Here is a 6,000-nt window from a genome sequence, read left to right as displayed (position 1 = left end):
CCAATCAGTCAGCAAGTCTGTCCGTCGGTTCCCCAGGCAGCCAGTCGATGGGTCAGTAGTCAGTCAGAGTCAATCAGTCAGCTAATCTGTCTGTCAGTCCGTCAGTCCGTCGGCCAGTCGATCGGTCACTCAGCCGTCAGTCAGCCAGTCAATCAAAATCGGTCGGCCGGCCAGGCAATCAGTCCGTCAGGCAGTCAGGTCAGCCAGTCCATTCATTCAGTCAGTCGGTCAGTCAGTCGTATTCATTCATTCAATAGTATTTATTGAGCGCTTACTATGTGCAGAGCACTGTACTAAGCACTTGGAATGGACAATTCGGGCGCTCACCGTGTGCAGAGCACCGTACTAAGCGCTTGGAAAGTACAATTCGGCAACAGATAGAGACAATCCCTACCCAACAACGGGCTCCCGGTCTAGAATAATAATGTTGGTATTTGTTAAGCGCTTACTTTGTGCAGAGCACTGTTCTAAGCGCTGCGGGAGACACAGGGGAATCAGGTTGTCCCACGTGGGGCTCACAGTCTTCATCCCCATTTTACAGATGAGGGAACTGAGGCACAGAGAAGTTAAGTGACTTGCCCATAGTCACACAGCTGCCAAGTGGCAGAGCCGGGATTCGAACCCATGACCTCTGACTCCAAAGCCCGTGCTCTTTCCACTGAGCCACGCTCCCCAACATCAGAACGAGTAAACAGGCATCAAGAGCATCAATATAAATAAATAGAATTATAGATCTATGCACATCATTAATAAAACTAACAGAATAATAAATACGTCCAAATATACACAGGTGCTGTAGAGCAGAGGGAGTTGGGGCGATGGGCAGGGGAGGAGGAGCAGGGGGAAAGGGAGGCTCAGTCCGGGAAGGCCTCCTGGAGGAGGGGACCTCTCAGTAGGGCTTGGAAGGGGGGGAGCGTGCTAGTTTGGCAGTCAGTGAGTCGATCAGCCAGTCAGCCGCTCCCCCCCCCCCCCCAATCCCCAGTGAACCCCCACTGCCTCAGTGCCCTTCAGCCTGCCCCGGCACCTCCCACCTCTTAATAGTAATGATAATAATAATAATGATGGTATTTCTTGAGCACTTACTAGGTGCCAAGCACTGTTCGCAGCACTGGGGAGGATACAAGGGGATGAGGTCGTCCCCCGTGGGGCTCCCGGTCTTCATCCCCATTTGACAGATGAGGTCCCTGAGGGCCAGAGAAGTGAAGTGACTTGCCCAAAGTCACCCAGCTGAGAACCTCCAGTGGTTGCCCATCCACCTCCGCATCCAACCCAAACTCCTCACCACCGGCTTTGTTTATTATTTGTTGCCGATTTGTCCGTTCCAAGCGCTTAGTACAGTGCTCTGCACATAGTAAGCGCTCAATAAGCACTAATGCATGAATAAAGCCGTCCGTCACCTGGCCCCCTACAGCCCGGGCTTGGGTGTCCGAGGTCATGAGTTCGAATCCCGGCTCTGCCACTTGTCAGCTGGGCGACTGTGGGCAAGTCACTTCACTTCTCTGGGCCTCAGTGACCTCATCTGGAAAATGGGGATTAACTGTGAGCCCCAGGTGGGACAACCTGATGACCCTGTATCTCCCCCAGCGCTTAGAACAGTGCTCGGCACATAGTGAGCGCTGAACAAATACCAACGTTATTATTATTATTATAACCTCACCTGGCTACTCTCTTACTGCAACCCAGCCCGCACCCTTGGCTACTGCCAACCTCCTCACGGTGCCTCCATCTCATCCATCTCGCCGCCAGCCTCTCGCCCACATCCTGCCCCTGGCCTGGACGCCCTCTCTCCTCGTGTCAGACGGATAATTCCTCTCTCCCCCCGTTCAAAGCCTTATCGAAGGCCCATCACCTCCGAGCGGCCTTCCCCGACTACGCCCTCCCCTCCTCTTCTCCCACTCCCTTCTGCGTCCTCCCGACTCGCTCCCTTCATTCATCCTCCCTCCCGGCCCCACAGCGCTGTATCTATCTGTCATTTATTTATAGTAATGTATTTATAGTATTTCGTATAGTAGAGTATTTAGTATAGTATAGTAGTTATTTATAGTAATGTGTCTCCCCTCTAGACCGTGAGCTCGTTGTGTGCAGGGAATGTGTCTGTTGTCATATTGCACTCTCCCGAGCGCTTAGCACGGTGCTTCGCTCACGGTAAACGCTCAATAATCCCACCTCGGCCACGGGTCTGCTGTGTGACCTTGGGCGAGTGACTTCGCTCCTCTGGGCCGCCTCAGTGACCTCATCTGTAAAATGGGGATTGAGACCGTGAGCCCCACGTGGGACAGGGACCGTGTCCAACGCTATTTGCTCGTAATAATAATGATGTTGGTATTTGTTAAGCGCTTACTATGTGCAGAGCACTGTTCTAAGCGCTGGGGTAGACGCAGGGGAATCAGGTTGTCCCACGTGGGGCTCACAGTCTTCATCCCCATTTCACAGATGAGGTCACTGAGGCGGCACAGAGAGGTGAAGTGACTCGCCCGCAGTCACACAGCTGACGAGTGGCAGAGCCGGGATTCAAACTCATGACCTCTGACTCCAAAGCCCGGGCTCTTTCCACTGAGCCAGGCTGCTTCTCTATTCTCTATTCTGCTCGAATTCACCTGAGCGGTTAGTACAGTGCCTGGGACACGGTAAGCGCTTAATAAATACCACAATTATTACTCTTAGCAATAATAACAGTAGTAATAAAGACGATCGAAGGAATGAATGAATGAATGAATCCCGCCCCGGCCTCCGGCCTGGCATGACCCCCCCCCCCGCCCCCCATCTCTGGGACCCGCCAACCGGACAGACAAGCCTCAGGCAGCCCATTGTTAAACCCTTGGCTTCGCTCCAACCACAGCCCGGAAATCTCTGCTTAATCCTCGATTTGTTCATTATTCGGACCGATCAGGTTTGTGTTTAATTTCCTTTATTAGGAAAGCGCCTCCGCGTTCATTCGGGGCAGCATCAACCGGGCCGCGGGGCCAGGAGGGCCCGGGCTGGCAGAAGGCCCCTCCACAGGCCCCGGCCCGGGGCGGGGGACGGTGGTACGGTCACTGGGAAAACCGCCAACCGAGCCGGGGCGTAATAATAATAGTCACGGCATTTGTTAGGCGCTTACTAGGTGCCCGCCGCTGTACTAAGCCCCGAGGTAGATGGAAGCAGATCAGGATGGACACGGTCCCTGTCCCACATGGGGCGCACAGTCTTCGTCCCCATTTTGCTGATGAGGCCCAGAGAAGTGAAGTGACTTCACCAGGGTCTGCACATGATAATGTTGGTATTCGTTAAGCGCTTACTATGTGCCGAGCACCGTTCTCAGCGCTGGGGTAGACACAGGGGAATCAGGTCGTCCCACGTGGGGCTCCCGGTCTTCATCCCCATTTTACAGATGAGGTCACTGAGGTCACCGAGAAGTGAAGTGACTCGCCCACCGTCACACAGCTGGCAAGTGGCCGAGCCGGGATTCGAACCCATGACCTCTGACTCCAAAGCCCGGGCTCTTTCCACTGAGCCACGCTGCTGCACATAGTAAGCGCTCAATAAATACTATTGAATGAAAGGTCACCCAGCAGAGAAGCAGCAGAGTAGAACCGGGCCCTTCTGACTCCCAGGCCTGTACACACACTTAAGAATAATACTAATGTTGGTGTTCGTTAAGCGCTTACTATGTGCCGAGCACTGTTCTAAGCGCAGGGGTAGATACAGGGTCATCAGCTTGTCCCCCGTGAGGCTCACGGTCTTCACCCCCATTTTACGGATGAGGTCACTGAGGCCCAGAGAAGTGAAGTGACTTGCCCACCGTCACACAGCTGACAAGTGGCGGAGCTGGGATTCGAACCCCTGACCTCCGACTCCCAAGCCCGGGCTCTTGCCACCGAGCCACGCTGCTTCTCTACGTTTTCACCTACATTTCCGTGCACACACAAGCGCACACACACGGCCCCCTACCCTTTCACGACCACCCCTAAGCACACGCATCCAACAGGCATATTCATCCACCACTTATTGTGTGCAGAACACTGTACTGAGCGCTTGGGAGACAGGGAACTTGTCTAGCCACTGTGTCATAGTATATTCTCCCAAGCGCTCCGCACAGCGCTCTGCACACTAAGCGCTCAAAGCAGCAAGGCTCAGTGGAAAGAGCCGGGGCTCGGGAGCCGGAGGCCATGGGTTCTAATCCCGGCTCCGCCCCTTGTCACCAGTGTGACCTTGGACAAGTCACTTCACTCCTCTGGGCCTCAGTTCCCTCATCTGTAAAACGGAGATGAAGACTGTGAGCCCCACGTGGGATAACCCGATCACCTTGTATCTACTCCAACGCTTAGAACAGTGCTTGGCGCATAGTAAGCGCTGAACAAATACTATCATTATTATTATTATTATTGTAAATAATATCACTCGATACAGGGGGCTCTGGGGAGACTCCAACAGGGAACTTCCCTGTTGGAGTCCGGGGGCCCCCAAATCCCAGCCCTGCCTGGGATCAGTGGGGAGCCTCCCTCTTTCCTCCCTCCTTCCCTCCCTCCTTTCCCTCCTCTCCCTCCCTCCCTCCCTCCTTCCTTCCTTCCTTCCTTCCTTCCTTCCTTCCTTCCTTCCTTCCTTCCTTCCTTCCTTCCTTCCTTCCTTCCTTCCTTCCTCCCTCCCTTCCTCCCTTCCTCCCTCCCTCCCTTCCTCCCTTCCTTCCTTCCTTCCTTCCCTCCCTCCTTTCCCTCCTTCCCTCCCTCCTTTCCCTCCTTCCCTCCCTCCCTCCTTCCCTTCTTCCTTCCCTCCTTCCTTCCCTTCTCCTTTCCTTTCCTTCCTTCCTTCCCTCCTTCCCTCCTTCCTTCCTTCCTTGGCTTTACCATGGCCACCCGACCGGCCCTTGCGCTTAACGCTCCCTGGACTTTTCTCCAAGGTTTTCTGTCCCCGCGACAATGGGGCTCAGTGATGAGCGAGGGGCCGGTTACAATCCTCAGCCTTTCCTTTCCCCCTCCCCTTCTTCCTGCTCAGCGCTTAGTACAGTGCCTGGCACACAGTAAGGGCCTTGGCCAGGAATAGCGACCCCTCACCCTGTCTTTTCCCCCTCCCCTTCTTTCTATTCAGCGCTTAGTACAGTGCCTGGCACATAGTAAGCACTTTACAAATACTATCACTATTATTATTATTATTATTACCATTACTCCTTCCCCCTTCTCCCTCCTCCACTTCCTGACCCCCTCCCTCCCTTTCTTCCTCTTCTTCTCCTCCCCCTCGCTCCTCTTCCCAGCTCCCCCTCTTCCCGCCCCTTCTCTTTTCCCCCATTTTCTCCCCTCTCCTTCCTCCTCTTCCCCCTCCTCCCCTTTCTCCTTCCTCCTCCCTCCCCTCCTCCTTCCCTTTCCTTCTCTTCTTCCCCACCTTCCTCCCTTCCCCTTCCTCCTCCTCTTCCTCCTTTCTTTCCCCTTCCTCCCTCTTTCTTCTCCTCTTCCTCCCCTTCCTCAATCCCCCCTTCCACTTCTTCCCTCCCCTTTCCCCACTCCTCCTCGCCCTTCTCCCTTCGCTTCCTCTTCCCCTCCTCCTTCTCCTCTTCTTTCCCCATCCCTTCCTCCCACGCCCTCCCCTGCCTCTTCTCCATTCTCTTTTCTCCTCTTCTAACCCTTCCAGCAAACCATCATATTCATTGAGCGCATACTGGGTGCAGAGCACTGTACTAAGCGGTCGGGAGAGTACACTATAACAGAGTGAGTAGACACCGTCCCTGTCCACAATGAGGTTACGGTCTAGAGGTTATAGCTCCATCCCCTTTTTCCTCCCTCCCTTCCCTTCTCTTATGGTGTAGAGCCTGGGCCTGGAAGTCAGAAGGTCATGGGTTCTAATCCCGGCTCCGCCACTTGTCCGCCGTGTCACCCTGGGCAAGTCACATCACTTCTCTAGGCCTCAGTTCCCTCATCTGTAAAATGGGGATTGAGACTGTGAGCCCCACGTGGGACGGGGACTGTACCCAACTCGATTTCCTTGTAGCCACCCCGAGCTTACGAGAAGCACGTGGCTCAGTGGGGAGAG

Source organism: Ornithorhynchus anatinus, chromosome 12 (assembly GCF_004115215.2).
Source record: "Ornithorhynchus anatinus isolate Pmale09 chromosome 12, mOrnAna1.pri.v4, whole genome shotgun sequence".
NCBI classification, from domain to species: Eukaryota; Metazoa; Chordata; class Mammalia; order Monotremata; family Ornithorhynchidae; genus Ornithorhynchus; species Ornithorhynchus anatinus.
This window is presented reverse-complemented; position numbering follows the sequence as displayed.